At 48.6% G+C, this 21,628-nt stretch overlaps 1 pseudogene; it reads left to right on the forward strand.

Moving 5' to 3' along the window:
• The first annotated feature begins 13,515 nt into the window (after positions 1-13,515).
• Positions 13,516-21,247, forward strand: LOC113629363 (10 kDa heat shock protein, mitochondrial pseudogene; annotated as a pseudogene).
• Positions 21,248-21,628: the final 381 nt, after the last annotated feature.

Consider the following 21,628-nt stretch of genomic DNA (forward strand, 5'->3'; position numbering starts at 1 on the left):
TAAAGGAATGATTTTAGAACTGGGCAACGTGGCAGGGGCAGGGAGCAAGAGAAAGAAAAATATCAGTGTCTGCCTCAGGAGGTCAAAGTTGGAACTGGCTGCACCAGGGGCTGGACAAGGATGTCTGGGTCTCAAAAACCCAACCCACATGCATGGGAGCACCTTGAGTTCTTCAACTAGTTTGATTTCCAGCAGCAGTGTATTAAAAGCTTAATTTCAGTCTGCAAGTCATACAGTTAATATCTGATGTAAAGACAAATTTTTAAAAATCAACGGAAGAATACTTCAGGAAAAATGCATACCTCAGTGGACATGGACACACATCCTGCTCTGAGTCACAGCCGAAGCTCTGGGCCAGGCCCTGGAGAAGCAGCCCCCCTGGGGGGTCCTCTGAGCGCTGCCCAGGCGGGTGTCCCCCCTACAGGGCCCAGCACCCACCCGGCGTGGCTGAGGTTTACTCACTAGAACGCTTCCAAGGTGTGCAGAGAGGTGGTGACAAACCTCCTTCCTAACCACGCTGTGGGGAGTGCTGGAGAAGGGCAAAGTCCAGGGTGAAACTTTGTGGGCAGGTCAACCACAGAATGCAGACCTCACATAAGAGAAGTATCTTGGCAAACTGGGTAGGTTTGGAAATTTAAAGACTAAGATACACGCACGCACACACAGAGGCATGCACCTGCTCATTCTGGAATGTTCTGGAACGTGCTGGAACCCCACACACGCACAGATCTCCCTCTGCTCACTGCCCCTGCCGATGGCTGGCAGCTCCCATGTGTCGATGCCCAGGTGGAGGTGAGGACACCCCCAGCCCCTGAAGTCCCTGGCCAGTGGTTGTTAGAGGCCGGGGACTGGCTTCCAGCTGTGTGTCTGGGGACACTTCCATGGGTAGGCTGCTCTGGCCACCTTGCTGAGGCTGGCTTGGGTGGCCCTAGGGCTGGCCTTCTGAGCTCCTGGCAGAGCACGGGGCTGGGAGCACTGCTGGCCCCCTGCTCCCTCGGCTCAGGATGTGTGGCCCTCTCAGTGCCCCGTCCTTCCTCAGAGGCCTCCGGAGCCACCTGGTGAGAAATGTCTTCACCTTTGAGTTCAGTGCTTTTCACACTTTTAAATTCACACAACTATGAAAGATTTTACATGAGGGACAGGGCATTTATGATTGAACCAAAAATTACCCTGGCTACCCTTTAAGGTACATCTATTTTTCATTCTATTCCATTAAAAAATGATGGTTATGATCTACCGAATGGATTCCAGGCTCTAGGGGGTTGCTCGGAATGGCCTGACTTGAGCTGATATTGGGGATCTGCTGACTGAGCTGGTGAGTGGGGACAGGAAGGCAGGAAGGCCTGGACAGCATCCAGGAACAGGGGTGAATGACCAGCTCCCTCTGTGCTCCACAGCCCTTCACTCCTTGTTGTGGTCTAGATGTTTGTGTCTCTCCAAAATTCATGTACTGAAATCCTACCCTCAATGCAATGGTATTAGAAGGTGGGGGCTTTGAATGGGGTCAGTGACCTTATAAGAGACCCCAGGGAGCTCCCTCACCCCTTCCATCAAGTGAGGATACGAGCAGACGGCTGTCTGCAGCCCAGGAGAGAGCCCTCACCAGAACTTGGCCTGGCCCCTGATCTCAGACTTCCGGCCTCCAGAACCACGACAAATACATTTCTTTTGTAAGCCACCCAGTCTACAGCACTTCGTCGTAACAGCCAGGACTAAGACACTCCCACCACTTGGTTCTGTAATGTGACTGAGGAGGTTTCCTGAGGCAGGGGTGAGACTTCCCACAGCAATGGCCCCAGCTCCGGACATAGCTGCTGGTGAGCAGGAGGTCCAGTAAAACTTCAGTGGATGAACAAATGAATACTTTCAAGGTGGAAAAGTATATCATGCATTTAATACCACTTTTACTCACTTGAACTTTGCTAACAAGGAAGAAACAGTCAATTGATTTTTGAGGTATAAAGCAATAGCTAAAGAAAATCAACATTTTAAAGTTAGACTTTGTGTACAGGTAATATTTTATGACTCTGATTGCACTTCTTTATAAACATAGTGACAAGTGACACTGAAGGTGTACTATTTGTGAAGAACTTTTAAAGCACTTAACATGCATTATTTTATTTCATTGCCTCTACCATCCTATGTGGTATCATCATCCCCATTTTACAGATGAGGAAAGTGAGGTTTGGAGAGGTGAAGTCACTTGCCCAAGGTCACACAGTTGGTGAGAAGCTGGAATTCACATCTCCCGGTCTGACTCTAGAATCTATACTAGAAACCACAGCATAATTTACTAACCTCTGATGACAGATTGTTGTCTAGTAAAGAATCTGTCTGGCCTTTGTCCCTGGCTTCCTGGGAAGTGAACTTTAAATCCTTGGGATTTCCTGAGTGATAGGAGTGCCTTTGTCATTCATGGTGGGTCCCTTGGATCACAGCTGCATTTATGCTAACCAGATGACTCAGGACAGAGCTGCCCGGGCCACAAAGACCAGCCGTGTAATTAGTGATTAGTAGGTTGGGGCTTTGAGTCAAATGTTATCAGCCTAACCTCCCAACCTCCTGGGAGGGAACTGGGGCTGTGGCCAGTGACCCAACTAATCACGTCTCCATAGTGAAACCCCCCAAAAAACTCTGGACACAATAGCTTGGGTGACCTTCCTGGTTGGTGACCACGCCTGTGCCAGGTGGGTCATATGCTCTGACTCCACGGGGAGAGGACAAGGAGGCTCACAGGCCTCACGCTGTGCATCTCCTCATCTGGCTGGTCCTGATTTGTACCTTTATCATAAAACGTAACTTGTAGCAGTCAGAAGTACAGGTGGCCTGGGGACTGTAGAACTTGTGCCCGGTGTCTGAAGTGAGGCAGGCTTGTTGGGGACCATGTTCTTAACTTGTGGGGTCTGTGCTGACCCTGGGTGGTCAGCGTCAGAACTGCCCAGCCACACTAAGCCATCCGAGCTGGAGAAGCAGGAAGACAAGGGAGGGAGCCTCAGATAAAAATCTGGTTCAGCCTCATGGGGAGAAATTGGCCCCAAAAGGGAAGCCCTTCAAAGATGTGTCCCATCCTTGCTGGATTGCAGGAAAAGAAATGTCTCCTTGTCAGATGCAGAGTGCTCCAGATTTACTGTGGTCAGCCTTGAGCATGGCTGTCTTCCCACCGAATGGGGTGAGGAGAGCGACAGTTCCATTTCAGTGGAACTGCTTTGCTCTACTAAAACTATAACCAAATTAAAATCAAAGGACCATAAGACTAGGACCACTGAGGAGAAAGTATTGTATCCCTTGTGCACCAAACAGCTTTGCAATGCGACGTGATTGCCAAGGTCTGTCTGTAGGAACTGAAGAGCCCTTACAACACCCTTCAGGGGATGTGCAATCCCAGAGCTGAGCTCTTAACATCATTTTGTCCCTAAAAGCAGCTGTTCAATTTTCTAGGAAATGAAATTGGGCTTTAAGTGTATACTAGGGAAACTTGCTATATATTTAATAGGTTCCTATCATTAATCCTGAAATGGAACATCTTGTTATAAAGCCACCTGACCACTTGTCTTGGTCCATTTGGGCTGTTGTGACAGAATACCATAGATGGGGTGGCTGATAAACAACAGAAATTCATTTTCCACAGTTCTGGAGGTTGGGAAGTCCAGGATAAAGGTGCTGGCGTACTCAGTGTCTGGTGTATGCTCCCTGGTTCATGGATACAGCCTTCTGTGTCCTCACATGGTGGAAGGGGCAGGGGAGCTCTCTGGGGTCCCTTTATAAGGGCAACAACCCCATTCATGATGGCTCCATCCTCATGACCTAATTTAACTCCTAAAGCGCCCCCTCCTAACACCATCATACTGAGGGGTAGGATTTCAGTATATGCATTTTGGGGGGACACGAGCATGGCATGCAGTCTATAGCACCCTCCTAATGGCTGGTATTCCCATAGGTTCAAGGTGATTCAAAAGGTTAATGCTGAACCAAATTAAATGTGATCCTTGCCTAGTGGGATATCAGGACACTTACGTGGACCGTGGAGGCACTGTGGGGTTTCTGGGGTCTTGGGTTAAAGCTGGCAGCCAGCATGGCTGGGTGATGGGGGGAGGCCCCTCACCCTCTGTCCATGGAGGAGGCTGGGCTAGGAGCACTGCACAAGGCAGGCAGCATGAGTGGGGCACAGTGCCTGGAAGCTGGGGTCGCAGGGCTAGTGCAGGCCCTACTGCCATCTGGCCGGGGCCAGCAGGCAGCCAGGCAGGGCCTCCGCCCCAGGTGCACACTGAGTGAGACCTCACCACAGGCCCTGGAGTAGGTGGGCTGGAGAGAAGGTGGGGGGTGGGTTCTGCCTAAAGGGGGCTAAGGGGAAGGGCTCTGCACCATCCTGTGTACAGAGGACCACTCTGTATGCAAAGTAGCCAAAGGCAGGAGCCTGGTCAGAGGATGGCTGCAGTGTTCAGAGCCAGGACGCCACTGGCCGAGGGAGGTGAGAAAGGGGATGGACACAGGGAGTTGAGGCAGGTAGGGCTGACAAGCAGTCTTGGTTGGGAAGGGAAGGGTGGCAGGGGAAGGGGACAAGAGGCCCCTCCCCAGTCTCTGGCTTGGGTCCTGGGGTGAAGTGTGTGTGGGACAGCGCCTGGGGGCTGTGTGCCTGGAGGGGCCCCTAGGAGGGGAAGGTTAGGATGAAAGGGAATGGTTCTTAGACACAGAGTTCCCAGTGGTCAGCCAAGTGGGCCCCCATCTCAGGAAGAGGGATGGAACTGGCTGAGTTATTCGCCCCACGGAGAGGGGCAGGAGGAGCAGACGTTAAGTCTAAGGACAGTAGCTCCACGTTGTGGTCCAAGTTCTACATCGTAAGAGCTGCAAGGCTCCTCTGTGGGGCTCCAGGAGGTATGTTCACAGATAAACCACAGAGGATGACCACCGTGAGGACGGATGTGCCATGTGTGAGATAGAGGGGGTTCACCTGGATCCCCCACGGTGATGGGAAGGTCTGAGAATATCAGACTCGCTCACTGCAAATTACTTTTCAAAAAGAAAACAATACAGAACCCAAGGCAAGGTTTCAAGTACCTGACAAAGTAAGTGCATCTTCTAGTTGAAGGTGTCACAGAACCACACACAGCGTACCTGCCACCAAGGGGCAGCATTCCACCTGCTGGGAGGACGCCCTGCCCTGGGCCTGCACCCTCCCCTCCAGAAGCGCTTGTGTGCATCAGTGTGCCCGTGATGCAGAGGAAACCTCTCCTCAGTTGTGGGCGTGTTTGGGAGATGAAACATGTTTTTTGAAAAAACAAAGAAACAAGATGTGCATACATCTGATTGCGAGTTTGAGGTTAATAGATGCAAACTAGTATATATATAATGGATAACCAACAAGGTCCTACTGTATAGCACAGGAAATCTATATTCAATATCCTGTGAAAAACCGTAATGGAAAAGAATATGAAAAAGAATGTATATATATGTATAACTGCATTACTTTGCTGTACAGCAGAAATTGTAAATCAACTATATTTCAATAATATTTAAAAATAAAAAAGATGCACATACATATATTACACACACATAAATGGGGGGGTGTTCCTTTCTTTCCTTGCTCTTCCCCTCCCCTCCCGCAACCCCCAAATCAAGAATAATGTCTTCACTCTTGTAATTTCAAGGGGATCCATGAAACAAAATCACTGTGGACACCAGTGTTTGTAATAAAATGTAGCATTTCAGCCCCATAGGAAAGTTACACAGAGGGGACACTTGGGAAAACAGCTGTATCTTAAAAGGATACAATCTACTTGATGAAAATAAAAAAAATATTTTAGAAACTTTGAATACATCTAAACAGTTCATTTCCACAGAAGAGTTCCAGTCATTTTGAAAAAAAAGACGGTTCTCCCTTTAGCTCTCTCCCAGGTTCACTGTAGAGGTCGAACACTGCACCTCCCGAGCCCATGTGCACCGCTGAGCCCAGAGGCCAGCGTGTCCCCAAGGCCCTGCATCCCTTTCTTTTGCGGCACTGTGACCCCAACTGACACCTGGCTGGGATCTTGGAACTGAAACTCGCATAAGGAAGAGTCACACGGTGCTAATGCACTTTGAAAAGTCTGCTTCACTGATTTAAACTTGCTCTCAAAGGCAGCTGGGCAGCATATGCATTTCATCCACGTTCTTAGAGGCTGCATGGGAAGCAAACCTGGTATCAGAATTATCTCATGGGTGTGATAAAGCCAATCATTTCATATAAATAGCATTTGTTACATAAGAAAAAAGATGCACGTTCCTGCATACCTCACGTTCCTGCAGGCAGAGGAAGAAACCTGCTCCTTGCCCTGGCTCTGTATATTAAAACAGATGTCTGCCTGGGTCTGAACCTCCAGGAAACAACTTCAAAGTATTGTCACACCTTTTTCAGCCCAGATTTGGGCTCCTGGTGAAACTTCCTGAACATCAAACCAGATTGTCACTGTCAACCTCTGGTCACCAGAGCCCTCCTCCTGGACACTGTGTAGGCCTTGGGGGGGGGGGGGTTGCCTACAACACAGGGACACAGAGGGAAGGGGCATGGCCACTCTAGATCTGTCTTTGGTAAAGGAGGGTTTGGAATTCACCCTCTCCAAGGGTCCTGCCAACCCTGCAAGAGTTACAAAGAACCTACGAGAGACTGGAAATTGCACACCTGCCTACCTCCAGTGAAGGCCTTTGAAGTTTCCTAGGGTGGCCCAGAGGCCCAGGACAGAGCAGCACGATGTGCTGTGATACATCTCTCCTTGGGGGAATGCCCCATCGTCATACAGGGAAGAGAGAGACAACGGAAGAAGCAGGCAGGCCACCATAGCTGTAATTAGAAGCCCCTGCATTATCAGCCCCTCTGCTTTATGGATTCACCTAAAACTTAAGCAACCGGGTATCAATTTAGCTGGCCCCGTGATACTTCCTGCTGTTTTATCCACTTCTGATAATGTGCACATAAGCACTTAATGTTCGAACTAGCTCCTACTTTATGTATATATTATATCTAAATCATTTATTTAAAGGGGCTCCTGAAACGTAAGAAACAGCTACTTGTCTTTTAGAAATCAGGGTGTAATCAACCTCACTCTGGATTAAATTCTTGAATTAAACTAACAAGAAACCTAAATCAAGCCTCCTGACAGCAGAGAGTCTTGCAGGATACAGGAGGTGCCAGCAGGAGCCACCCTGAGCTTGGCGCCTGTGACAGTCTGTCCTGGGCCTCTGGACTCAGAGCCTGAGGTTTCAGTGACCTGAAAATGCCCCTGGCCTGGAAGAGGGATTCAGTAAGGGGTTTTCACTTACTAGCTAAGTCTCCCCACATAAGTTATGTAGGGAGAACAGAGGAAGGAGTCCTCTTCGGTAAGAAGATCCCCAGCAAGAAAGAGCTGCTCATGCTGCCTTCCGCAGAGGAGAAAGGGCAGGGGGATATGCAGGAGTCTTCCGCCAAGTTGACTGCCAAGTACATCTCTACACAGGATGGGCTGGCACTAGGTTGGATGGTTGGAGATGCTGGGCCCTGCCCTTCAATTCCTCATATTCCCATGTTCTAAACAGTCAGCGGCTTCTGTAGACTTTCCCCAGGGAGAAGGAGGCACTGACCACAGGGGGACATATTCTGGATCTACTTAGCAGTTTTTCACAGCAAATTTTAACAGTAGGGTTATACGTCAGCCTCTTGCTTGCCTGGTTAAAGTTCATAATACCCCTTGTGGCAAACTATTCTCTAACAAGGCAAGGGCATTTCTATTATCACAGCATCATATCTGCTCTTTTATTACATGGCCTTGCTACCCCTTCCCCCAAGAGGAGGGGTCCACTACATTTCCTCTTGATTCCTGGCAGGCTCACGACCATAGGATCAAGAGAACACAGCAGGCAGGGAGTGACCTCCTAGGATGGGTGCTCACAGGTGATGCAGCCTTGACTCCTGGAATCCTGTAACAACAGCCCTGAGGCCGCCATTCTATCAGGATGCCAGGCCACACGGACAGGCAGGTGCAGGTGGTCCGTGGGCAATCCTAGTGTTTGCGTCATCCAAACCCAGGCCCCAAAAGGAGCCTTCAGGTTAATCCCACCTTCATTCTTTCCAGCTTGGGCCCCAGATGTTATGGAACAGAGACAAACCATCTTCATTCTGTCTGAATCCGGCTTAATAAAAAAGTGGTTTATCTGGGGCTTCCCTGGTGGCGCAGTGGTTGAGAGTCCGTCTGCCGATGCAGGGGACACGGGTTCGTGCCCCAGTCCGGGAAGATCCCACATACCGTGGAGAAGCTGGGCCCGTGAGCCATGGCCGCTGAGGCTGCGCGTCTGGAGCCTGTGCTCCGCAAAGGGAGAGGCCACAACAGTGAGAGGCCCGCATACCACAAAAAAAAAAAATAATAAAACAAAATTTTAAAAAGTGGTTTATCTGCTAAGTTGTGGTGTCATTTGCTAGGAAGCAGTTAGTAACCAGAACACCCTGAACCAGACCAGCTTGAGTATGTTGAAGTTTGGGGCTATGCGAGGCTGCACATGACACATGGTCCTCCCAGGTACCCTCGACTTTGTGAGACCACCCTTGGCACCCAGCTGTCTTTCCTGAAAGGCATGGTTTTGCATTCTTGCTCACAAAAATGTATTTTAGTGCCTGACTATGAAAACGGGTACATCTTTACATTTTTAAAGGCAACACACGTCCCAGGTCTATCCTGGGTCAGCTAGGACAACACAACCTCCCCTCCCCTTAGATTCTGACTTGGCACCCGATGCCCTGCACTGCCTGGTCCCCACATAGCCTTTCCATCCCCAGATGCACTGTCTATGCTCCAGCCACACTGGGCCACTAACCTCACCCACTGTTTATTCATTCAACCTTTATCCTAACGAGGGGCATTTTTACTACTTCCAACCACTTAGGACAGATTTTAAATAATAAGGGATAAACATCCTCACATATAAGTCTGCATCGTATCTTTAGTCATTTCCATAGGAAAGATTCTTAAAAGTGGGACTGTGGGGCACTGAGTGTGAGTTTCAAGGATCCTGATACATACTGCAGAGTGGTTTTCCAGAAACCGATTACTAGCAAAGTTGGACACGGTTTGAAACCTCATAGGTCATTCCTATTTTTCTTTTGTGAACTGTTTCCCCCGGTCCTTTGGCCATTTGAGGGCATGTGTTTTCTCACTGGCGGGCGGGGGTCTTTTGTGATGCCCGTGTTCCCAACGTAGTTACTGCACCCACCCTGCCTCCGTGCGGGAACAAGGCAGGTGGGCGCCGGCTGGCTCAGAACCCACACTGGTGGAGACTGACCGCATGATGATAACCCAAAGGTTAGAGTCATGAGGGGGTGCAGGGTAAGGAGATACGGGAGTCTGGGAGGGGGGGGAATGCAGGAGCTTAGCTGCAGAGCTGCTCACTGAAATGAGGCCCAAAGGGACTTCATAACCACAAACAGAAAGCCCAGAGGGGGCCAAAGGCTGGGTCTGTCCCCAGAGTCCACCAGAGATCAATGTGCTTGGATCTGGATGGGCAGGTAAAGAGGCAAAAGGTGAGGTCAGAAAGTGAGGGACAGGGCCCCGTGGGTGCAGGCAGGGTGGCAGGAAGCCTGAGGAGTGGTGAACAGGGAGGGCCTGAGTAGGGGCCCTGGCTGGGGGATGGTGTGGGGCAGGGCAGACCAGGCAGACAGTGACAGCAACAGTCCTGGCAAGGGGCCTGAGGACCTGACTGGCAGATGGACAGTGACAATGGAAAGCAGGTAAATTTAGAAATAACTTCTCATGACTTCATGATGGATTGGCTGTGCTGAAAGACAGGTGTTAGGTGTGAATCCAAAATCTCTGAACGTCGGGAGGCCTGGAGCAGAAGCTGGCCGACAGACAGAGCTCCCTTTGGAACCCCACGTTGACGTGCGGATGTCACCCCGGTGACTAGCATGCTGGCCCGGGGCACAGAGGACAGTTCTGAGTGGAGGGATAACTTTGGGAATCTGCACAAAACTAGCATTGAAAGCCACAGATCTTGAGACACCAAACAAGAGTTGAGTTAAAAAGAAAAGGATTCTGGGCTTCCCTGGTGGCGCAGTGGTTGAGAGTCCGCCTGCTGTTGCAGGGGACACGGGTTCGTGCCCTGGTCTGGGAAGATCCCACATGCCACGGAGCGGCTGGGCCCGTGAGCCATGGCCGCTGAGCCTGCACGTCCGGAGCGTGTGCTCCGCAACAGGAGAGACCACAGCAGTGAGAGGCCCGCATACCGCAAAAAAAAAAAAAAAAAAGAAAAGGATTCTGGACTGAGCCTGCAAGAACTCCAACATCTGAAGGTCAGGTGGACGAGGAAATACCAAGAACCAACACTTGGGCTGGGAAAGCGTGGCCACTGAGCTGGGGAGAAACCGAAACGCTGTGGCATTCTGGAAACCCAGGGAGAAAGTGCTTAAAGACTATGGAAAAAAGGCAGAACCCCCAGCTGCTAGAAAACAGGAAATGAAAAAGCTGAGTTTAACAGACACCGGCTGTGGGCAAGTATGGAGGGGATGATGTGTCCAGCACCCAGTGGCCTGGACTTCAATGGCCATGAAAGAACCCCAAAGCGGAGCTTCCTCACGACCCTTCCAGGGGATCCACAAGGTCAAAGCAATCACTCTAAGTTGGTGTTTGTCTTTTCACGGTACTGACACTGACGGTGAAAAGCAAAGGTGGTGCCTTTGCACGAATCAAGACAATAGCACCAAATGTACCAACAGCCTTTGTCCTCTTTACCATCGGTCAGAATTACAGAAACACAATCACAAAAATAGAACAGAAAAACAAACAGAAAACAAATTGACTTAAGAATGCCCTTGCACTTGAGCCAGGACATTTGGGTATGTGTACGTAGCAGTGAAAGCTGCCCTATTCAAGCCACATATTAGGTGTCACTTTGAACAAACAGCATAATCTTACTGAGCTTCAGTTTCCTCATCTATAAAGTGGGGCAAGATCAGAAAATTCAGTGATGCATTCTGTAACACACACGAAACAGGGCTAGGTACAGAATAAGCATTCAATTAATATTAGCTACTATTATTATTTAAAACAAAGGTTTTTATCTAGTACGGCAAGTTCTCTATCTTCCAACAATACCTTCTGAGTTTGCCTGGGCACTGAAGGCAAAGAGGCCTGGAGCTTGGACAGGAATCGTGTTACAAGAACCTCCTCTTGTATGAGCCAGACAGAGAGGGTGGGTGAGCCAGTGGAAGGGGCTGTGGCTCAAGGCTGGGGTATGTCGCCTCAGCTATGGGTGCAGTGGTGAGCGGTGGATGGTGCCTGTGAGACAGGTGACCCAGGATCCTGTGCGAGTGCACCGCTGTGGGGTGTGTCACTGCACCCCGTGGCTCCTCTCTGTGCCCTGCTGCTTCCTCCATCACCGCATTTCATAACCACGTGGGTGGCAGCAGAGAAATGTCCTCAAGAAAAAAGTCAGATAGTGGGTCTGACAATGAAGCTTTCTAGCAAAAAGGTAGAGCCAACTCACTCTGGGATGGGGAGGTCTAGAAGGGACCCCTTGGCAGAGCTCTGAGAGAGCCACTCCGCGGCTCAGAACCACAACATCACCAGAGCTCTGAGCTGGGACCCTGGACTGATGTCAGAGATGGCCCAGCCTCCCTCCTCATTCCATCTTGTTACATGCATAAGGCCTGCTGTTCTCTAAAAGAAGGACCTCAAGGAGGAGGGAAAATGTTGTTTTACATCTAAACATAGATATTTGGCTCCAGAGATGCTTCTCCAACCGGAGAAACCCAAGGAGGACTGATCAGACCTTGCAGGTGGGAAACCATGGCACAGAGATCCGTGACATGCAGAGGCATGGCGGTTGTGTCCTGCAGGAACCGTAGGGTTGTCTGGACCTTGCTCCCAAGAAGGTCCACCACCACATGGTCACGGAAACAAGTAGCTTGATCTCAAGGCAGGACATTGTGTTTTCTAAGCCAGATGTGATTGCATTATTGGAATAACAAAAGGAACCCTTGGTGGTTGTTAGGGAAGGAACAAGAAGACAGCACGCATTTGTTGGCTTAGCAAGTGAAGCTATGTGTTACCTTGAAACCGAGTTCTTAAAGGACACAGCAGGAAAGGATTTGGTTCTCTAATAGGAATGATAAATTTTCCAAGTTTGGAGTTAGGTAGCTAATCAGCTATGGAGAGATGACCATGTGAAGAAAATGTACATTTCCCTCCCTGCATCAGGGCACCTATAACGGAGGAGGACCCAATGGCTGTAGGAATGTGGGAAGCCTCTTGGAACTCATACTGGAGAGGTGCCCTGTGACTGCGATGAGTGTGGGAAGGCATTCAGTGCACAGCACCCACTTGCTGGAAATCAGAGCACTCCTACTGCTGAGAAACCTTTGAGTGTGAAAAATGTAGGAAGTTCTTTAGACTTAATTCAAGCCTCAAAGTATATCACAGAAGTCAGAATGGTTAGAATCCCTCTGAGTAAAGATAATGCAGAGAGGCTTAGAGAAATGGCAGGCAATGTCACACATAGCATAGAATTCACAGCAGTGCAAAATCCCTCCCATGAACACAATATGGGAAGATCTTTAGATATGGTTCAATCCTTAGAAGAAATCAGGGAATTCATACCGGCATAAGACCCTATGGAATACAGGGCATCCCCCAATAATGGCCCAAGCCTTGTCCAACATCAAAGAATTTGTAATACGCTTTATTTAACCTAAAAGCCTACTGTTATATCATTACAGTATCTTGTAGTTGGACAGTATACTGAATAATCATTCTGTCATTCCACAATGCCAGACCCAGAGTAATAATCAGAAATTCATGTTTTTTTCTTTTTTTTTTTTTTTTTTTTTTTGGTACGCGGGCCTCTCACTGTTGTGGCCTCTCCCGTTGCGGAGCACAGGCTCCGGACGTGCAGGCTCAGCAGCCATGGCTCACGGGCCCAGCCGCTCCGCGGCATGTGGGATCTTCCCGGACCGGGGCACGAACCTGTGTCCCCTACATCGGCAGGCGGACTCTCAACCACTGCGCCACCAGGGAAGCCCAGGAATTCATTTTTTAATAACTGGGTGAATGAATGGGTTCTCTTTGATTTTCTAGGTAAACTGATTGCAAAGAATAAGTTTTGTTTCTGCCTTTCCAATATTTATACCTATATTTTCTCTTCCTTGTATTAATGCATTAAACCTGATGTCAGACCCTAAGAAATACAGAAAAGACTTTGTACTAATGTGCCTGATGAAGGTGTCATCATGCCAAAGGGCTTTTTGGACTGCAGTTATGGAAACCCACACGAGTTGGTGAAACTGACTCTCAGAGCCAGGAGCGATCTGGGCCCCAGACGGGGCAGGAACCAATGTTATGCTATAAGGTACCCAAATGATGTTCTCTCAACTCCCATCTCTGCCTCTCATGTTTTCCATCCCAGTGGCTATTGATGAAGAGAAGACTCTCCTGAAGAACCATGTGCAAGGTCCCAGGAAAGAATGCCTTGCCTTTCAGGTACCCTCCTTGGGTCAGTCATCAACAGTCCACAGCTAGGACCATGTCGGCCCTGGCGTGGGTGAGGCACCTGTCAATCAACTGCGGTAGTGGCACCAGTGGTATTGGGGTGCAGGGACAGGGCCGTTTCTATCACATGCACCAATGAGAGGTGAAGGGAAGGGCATCCTTAGAACAGAGGTGCTGAGAGCCCCAAAGTCATCCATAGCACAGAGCCCAGATTTGCAGGGCCCTTTGTAGTTTATGCAGAGCTTGTTCATATCATCTCCACCGCTCCATCTTCAATATTCCGGGATTCTTTTTTATATACATTTTACACATGAACAGACAGAGGCTCAAGGACATTCAGTGACTTTTCCAAGGCCATACAATTACGAAATCCAGGGACTCCAACTCCAAATTCTATTCTCTCCAGTCTCTCTGGCCATTGTCATACAGCGATGACCATCTCTTACACCCAGTTAGATCTCTGACATCATTGAAGTCTTAAGGAGGTTGGAAGTGAATTTCAAACTTTTGAGACTCTCAGGGATGATACTCCCAATTAAACACTGAGTGAAGGTTACAAAGAATATCTACAAGTGTTCACTATAAGAAACACTAAACATCGCGAAGCCACGTCGTTCCCCACATGCGGTAGAAACTAAGAGATCTGCTGGGAACTTTGTCTGGAATCAGAATCATATTCAGCCTCACATAAAAACAAGTGGGAATATTTGTTTCCTGGCCTGCTGTGGTATTTCCCAAGAAACACAATCGCTCCCAAGATGTCTGAGAGTAATCCCCACCAAAATGTCAATGGTGTCAATGTTTCTAGTGCTAAATGTTAATTTTGGAAATAAAAAATAAAGTAAGGCCACTATTTACATGAACTCTCTGAAACTAAAAGACATAGGAATAAGGACAACACACTTGTCTTTCTCCATGAATCATATTTCAAATGCATATTCTCCCCACCTAGTCTGGTGTTATTGAGGCCCCTTATCACAACCTCAAAAGTCCTGGACACATTTGCTCACACCCTGATGATGATTTCAATAGGCAGCACATTCAAAAGATACCCAAACCCTAACTCTAACCCTAACCCTGAGACTGGATGGTCTCAGCTTTTCTGTAAGAAAGTTGGGAGTGGATGCCTTCCCTAAGGGTCACCAGGGATGGGGACTCACGCTGCACACACTGTGAGCCCATGTCGTGACTTGGGGCTTATCCACTGCCCTAAACTCCCCAACTGAGTCAGCTGCCTGGGTCTCCTCATGACCCCGGCCCCTTCCTCCTCTTCTCTGCTGGCTGCTCCAGTCTTTCATTCAGCAGAAGCTTTTTCCTGTTTCGAATATGAATGATTTCAGCCACTTATTTTCTTCCACTTCTCAGATCCATCTGATGAGCACAGCTGGCCCCAGAGCAGAGCAACACAGAGGAAGGTGGTGGGGTAGGGGGTGGGGAGCAGGTGGGAAAAGGGAGCAGAAAATGCCATCCTTATTCTTCTCCTTGTCACAATTATATCTGCAAAAGGACACCAGTAGTTGTGTTTCAGAGGAAGACAGAGGTAAAACTATGAAAAGCAGTGCTGCTGCGTTATAGCCCACCAACCTTGCCTCCACACCATTTTCATGCAGTTAGAGCTACTGGCGCCAGGGCCGGGAGACTTCATTCCCAGGTCCCATCCAGTCTGAGGATTCTCAACAGCTGGGAGAAAGGGTGAGGGTACAATTTAAAGTCCTCACAGCCGGATGCATCTCTGGATTCTAAGGTTCTACCATGTGGAGGTGTAGCACCACTGCCGTGTGGACTCGGCATCCCTGGGAGATGGAGAATGTCATCCCTCCCAGATAGACCGGGGCCAATAGCGGCCAGGGACCTCTGATACCATGGCGGTGGCTGGGTGGGTGGGTGGTCAGAACCAGCAGGGACTGTGAAAACCAAGTGGTTGAACCCATGCCCAGAGGTTCTGATTCAGGAGGGCTGGGAGGGCCTGAGAATGTGCACTTCTAGAAAGTTTCCAGGTGACGCTGATGCTGCTGGTTTGGGACCCTAAAGCTTTCATTTTATAGATGAGAACCTTGAAGACCTCAGAGGGGACGCCATGACTGGAACCCAGGTCTCTTGACTCAAAGACTCAAAGAAATCCTCTAACAAGAAGGAAAGAAGGAAGGGAAGAAGGAAGGAAGGGAGGAAGGCATTAAATAATCTTAAAAAAAGAAGAGAAAGCACAAAACAGCTCGCAAGTCTGAGTGTGTGGGGAGGGCACAATTCCACCTGGGACCCTGGGATGAGGGCGTTGGGGGGCTGCAATTGGCTCCACTGCTCAGCTGCCTTCCAGCCTATGTCTCACAGCAACTCAGACAATGTAACTAACTCCTGTAGCCTGCAGAGCCCTCTGGGCCCACCTGCCCTCAACCCACGAATGGCAGCCTGGGGGCAGCATACACTGCCTTGAGGCACCAAGCCTGCAGGAAGAGGTGCTCCCTTTATGGAACTGCCCGAGGGAAGGTCTCAAGGAGACAGAGTCAGAGGTCAAGGTCCTCTATGTAAGTAGGGGTAAGAATCAGAGAATTGGGACATTTACCAAGGTGACTTTTTTTTTTATTCAAGTATAATTAATTTACAATATTGTGTTAGTTTCAGGTATACAGCAAAGTGATTCAGTTATACATTTTTTTCAGATTCTTTGCCATTATAGGTTATTACAGGATATTGAATATAGTTCCCTGTGCTAAAGAGTAGGACCTTATTGTTTGTTTGTTTTATGTACAGTGGACAAAGTAGGAGTCTAGGATTAACAAACACAAACTACTATACAAAGTGACTTCTTTTCCCAGAATATTCGTGGTGGAAACAGTGGGCTGAGAGGGAGAAGTCTTGATTCCTAGTCTTGACCTGACAACGAGCCGTCATCTTAGGTGAGTCACTTGGTCCCTAGGAAGTTGGATTTTGTTAAATATACAAAATTAATGATTTATTAGGGATTTTTCCAAATTTTCTATTCCATCATTCATCTTAGTCTTTGGTTTTCTTGCTTTGCCCCTCTTTTTGAGTAGGAGGGTCAAGAAAGTCACATCTCCGCTTCTAGTGTGTAGAATAGGAAAAGCTTACCTAAACGGGTATTTGTGACATGGGCCCATGATGAGGGAGTTAGGTAACCCAGCAGCTAAAAGGCTTTCTAGTCGGCTTTGTGTTGACCAGGCTGACATGTGTTCCTATGATCTGCCATGAAGTGGATTTTATATTAACTGGCCTTCAAGAATATTCCACAGAGGGGGCCTCTACCCCATTTGAAACCTGCCTTCCTGCAGCTCTCCTGGGCCTCGTCCTTCCCCTCCAGCTCCCGAGGACAAAGGTCCTGGGGCGCAGGGCTCGGCCGGGGATGCTCTTTGTCTCCATCTCCATCGACACTCTCCTTAAATGCATTCATACGTGAAGGCTCTAAACAGCACCTGTGCGACGCAGAGGAGGCCACAGCCCTACCTCCAGCTCAGACATCTCCCCGTGACTCTGGATTTCTGCGTCTGCCTGCCCTCCTGACGTTTCCACTCACTCCAACCCAGCCTCACCCAGCCAGACCTCTTCACTTCCTACCCCACACCCTCTCCAACTCCTCCTCTTCCCTCCCCAGCTTAATAAACAGCACCGGCAGCCACCCAGCTTCCCAGCCTAGAACCTAAGCCTTCCTGATTTCTTCTCTTTTTCTGTCCCTACTTGCAGCCAGTGGGCAGATTAGAACACACATCACATCTCTCCCCTTCTCGTGGCCTCCATGTCCCCACCTTGGCTACTTCCTAATATCTCTTGCCCCACTGCCTGATACTCCTGCATCCTTTACCTGACTACAATCCAAGCCCCACACAGCAGGCAGTGACTTTTTTTAAAAAGCAAAAACCAGATTTCATCACCACCAACTGAAAACCTCCCAGTGTCTGAAACCCAAACTCCATGGCCAGGCTCACAAAAGCCTGTCCTGCTCAGCCCTGCCTCCCTCCCCGGCATCCCGGGCCTCACGGCCCGCCGACCAGCTGGCCACCTTGGGTCCTAACCTGGAGCTTCTTTCATCTGTTGTTCCCACTGCCTGGCTCCTCCCCCTGGTACAGGTCTCACCCTGAACGTCTCCTCTGAGACACTCTGCTGACCAGTCAGGCTGAAGTGGGCCAGGCTCTCTCTGCCACACCACCCTCAGTTCTCTGCACCGCAGTTATCACCGCCAGATCATTTTCTTGTTTATGTGTTGTCTTCCCCGCCAGGATGTGGGCATGCTCACCTCTGCGGCCTCAGAGCCCACTCGGGACAGTGGCTGGCCCCTAGGAGTGCTCAGGAAACACTCACAGGGCCCCAATGATGGGACACTGGCAGGGCTTCCTCTGGGAGCAATAGCCCAGGGGCAGAGCGGGGACAGAGGCCAGCGCCAGGGGTCTTGTCCTGCACTGCTGGGAATAACCCTGCCGCAGTCACGCAGGATGGCTCTTCTAACCACCTTCCACAGAAAGCACCACAGACTTCGCACCCAATGCGAAGGGCCAGGTGGCACGTGGACACTGAGAATGACCCCCAAACTGACTTACCTCACCCCACCTCCTGCCCACAAGGGCACTCAGAGGACCTGTGCGGCTCTGCATCTCAGCTCAGCTTCCCAGCTTTTCCGAGCAACTCTCCAGGAAGAGCCAGGGACGCCCTTTCTGATAAACTGGGGTAGGATCTGTCTTCTTCCCCTGCCGGCATCCATCGGGTACCTCAGTCACTTCAGTTCCCACCCTCTGAGCTGATTCTGGCTTGGTGGTGGCTGTTACCCACCAGGATCACCAACCTGGAGTGGAGGGGGCATGGGAGCTGCTAGGCTGCGGGGGTCCTGGGGGAGACCAAGGCCAACATCTCCCTTCCCTCCAGCCTCCACGGCTCCCCTTGGGACAGAGGGTCACCTCCTGCCTGCCCTAGTCTCCCCTGGCCTCTCTGCTTACCGTCCTCCATTACCCCTCCATGGTCCACTGTTGCCTTCTTCCTAGAAAGCATCCCTACTCCTGTCTCTGCCTCTTATGAACAGAATGACATATGTTTCCTGCTCATTCTCTGTCATTATTAAATCACAGCTCTGGAAGGGGGAGGGAGGTGTCATTTTCTTAAGTCTTCCTGTTTTTGTGACCAGACCTACCAGTGGAAGGCTTACCACCATTTCCCTGCCACTTACAAAAGGCCATTCAGTTGCCCTCCAATGCATGCTTCTCTAATTAAAAATGATTTGGAGCATCTTTCTTTTTGCTTTTTAACCTTGTGATCTTCCTGTCCTGTAAAATGCCTGAACAGATACTTTCCCCTTTTTTCCATCTGGGCTTTTCTTGGTTTCTGTTGATTTGGAAGAGGTTCCCTGCATATTGTTCCTTGAAATTGGTGAGATTCCCCCCAGAATGTCATCTGACTGTGGGTGCTATCCAAGGTCACTTTCATTGAACAAAAATTCTTAATTCTGATGTGATCAAATTCTTTTTTTTTTTTTTGCCTTATAATTTGTGCTCGTCAGGTTCATTTAAGTCCTTCCTACAGCTAAACCTTCTTCAATTAACTTTATAATTTTATCTTTCACATTTAAGTCTTTTTAACCTCTGTATGTGGTGTTTGGTATAGATCCAGTTTCCTTTTTCTCTATATTCAAATTTCCCTCTATGGAGAGTTTCTATACAGAAACTTTCCTTATTGATTTGTGGTTCCACCTTAACGTATATTAAGCTCCTGTCCTATGGAAGTCTGTTTCTGAGCTCCTTCTTCTGTGCTGTGGGTCCATTTGTCTGTACTTGCACAAGACCACAATTTTTAATCACTAGAGATTTGTGGTATGCCTTAATATCTGGCAAAGTAACTTTACACTGACAGCTAGATCTTTAAAGAGATTATTTAATAACTCTATCTCACCATGCACAAGGCAATGTAATAATCCCAGTGATATACACACCTATTCTAATATAAAATGGTCACTTCCTATTTTTGTTGAGTGCCCATTGTTACTGGTATACGATGGGGGGGAATGGGAGAAAACTATAAATGATAAATGATTGCTTCATTCATTCACCAAATATTTATTAAGCACCTACTAAGTGCTAGCTGGCATTGTTCTAAAGGCTGGGGATGGAGCAGTGAACACAAACCAAGAAAGAAACCCTGCCTTCATGGAACTTACAACTGAGTAACGGAAATCAGGAAATCATTTCAACAGCCTCTCCTCCCCCTAGCCTACTGGCTAGGGAATGTCCCTTCCCTGGGTGTCCTGGGTAAGAACCTACTCTGGCTTTTTGAGTGAGTGTTTCATGAGAAGAGAGACCATTTTAACCTGCAAGTAAATAAAACGTTATTGCTTCTCTTAGGGTTTATAGGCAACCCAGATCTATGAATTAATTTACTCAAGATTTAATTTAAAAATAAAAATCAATGTTATTTAGGTTCATTGAAATAACAGCTAATTTCTTTTCTCTCCAGAGTTTAGTCATTGTTCTGATATTGAATAAAGATCTGCAAAAATGAAGATTAAAAATACTGCTGTTATGAAGCTTTTAAATGATAATACAATCTAGTTATGTTCATTATGTTTTTTTCATACTGAAAATGAGACTATCCCTGAAAACGGCAACTTGGGACTAAAAGAAATCTACACAAATTCAGATCTGCACTCTCCTTCTCATCCCAGGGCGAGGAGTAACACAGGAGGACGCAGTTCATCCTAGATGCATGCACAGGCTTTGCTGGGGGCCTCTCCCAGCCAGTGGGTGATCCCAAGGTACCTGAGGTTTCCAGTCCACCAGACGCTCAGCTGGAGGAGGGCTGACTGCAGTTTTTAGCACCACGGTGGTTTCACTTCATTTGCTCAGAACAGTATCGTAACATGGGGCTCAGACACCCTCAGGGGTTCAGCCAGAGAGCCGACCTGGGGGAGATAGGTTTACTACGCTCCACAGAGGCTTTAGAGTGAGGGAGAGCCGAGGTAGGAGGAGGAGGAGCTATGACACACACAGTTATGGACTGGCTGATCTCTCTAGTATTTCTGAGAGGGGACAACAGTGGGCTGGGATTCCTGTTAACTTCCTCTGTCCTCCCAGGCAGGTCCCACAGAGGGTGCCTCCTCACCCGCCTTTACAGAGCACTGGGGTTGGGAGCACAGCTGGGCAACATGGGGCATATGTTGACCTCTCTGTACTCGTAGGTAAGCCTCCTAGGACACACAGAATTCTGAATGCAGCCAGTGGTGCTAAGTGCTTTCCCCTGCACGGAGCTTCGAGCTCTTCCCTCTTCCTCCAAGCCTGGCACCTGGGCAAATGCTTTAACAGTCTTGTTCCCAAAACCCTCGAGATAACCCCGTGAGGACAGTGCATCGTTCACATTTCACTGAAGGCCGAGATGAGTCTTGGAGAGCCTGCACAAAATACAACAGGAGGGCCTCTTCCTTGTGGCAGCGGCTAGGGAGCAGAGTACCAACTGCGGCAACCAGAGTCACGGCAGGACAGGCATTTAGAAAGTTTCTTCCCCTCTCTGACCGAGTATTAGCTGAAAGAAGTGCAGCCAAAACTGTAACCAAAGAAGGCATTATGTTTCCAAAACAATCACAAGGAAAAGTATTGCAAGCAACAGTAGTACCTGTTGGATCGGGCTCTAAAGGAAAGGGTGGAGAGATTCAACCAGCTGGTGTGAAAGTCAGAGATAAAGTTCTTCTCCCAGAATATGGAAGCACCAAAGTAGTTCTAGATGACAAGGATTATTTCTTACTTAGAGATGGTCACATTCTTGGAAAATACGTTGACTAAAATAAGTCACTACTGAAATGGCATCACGTGAAGCTAGCTGCCCATTCCACTGAAGTTCTGAAACCTTTCATCATGTAAATAATTTCCATGTTTCTCTTTTATAATAAACTAATGATATCCAAACTAATGGGAAAAAAAAGGCAACAAGATTCAGAGCAGGAACTGTAACCGAGCAGGACCCCATGGGGCCTTCGCTGAATAGACACCCTCCACCCCCATGTCCTCTGCCTGTCTCTTGTCTGCAGAAAAACCTTAGCTTCTTAGGCCTTCCCTGATTTCCAAAGAGTAAATTTAATCAGAGAAGTGAAAAAAATGCAGAAAGAAAGGAAACAGTTAAGCAAACCAAAATAATAATAGTTTAGCCATTAAACAAAGTCAAAG

The sequence above is a fragment of the Aethalodelphis obliquidens genome, unplaced genomic scaffold (assembly GCF_003676395.1).
Source record: "Aethalodelphis obliquidens isolate GAN/ISIS:26980383/991018 unplaced genomic scaffold, ASM367639v1 scaffold26, whole genome shotgun sequence".
NCBI lineage: Eukaryota > Metazoa > Chordata > Mammalia > Artiodactyla > Delphinidae > Aethalodelphis > Aethalodelphis obliquidens.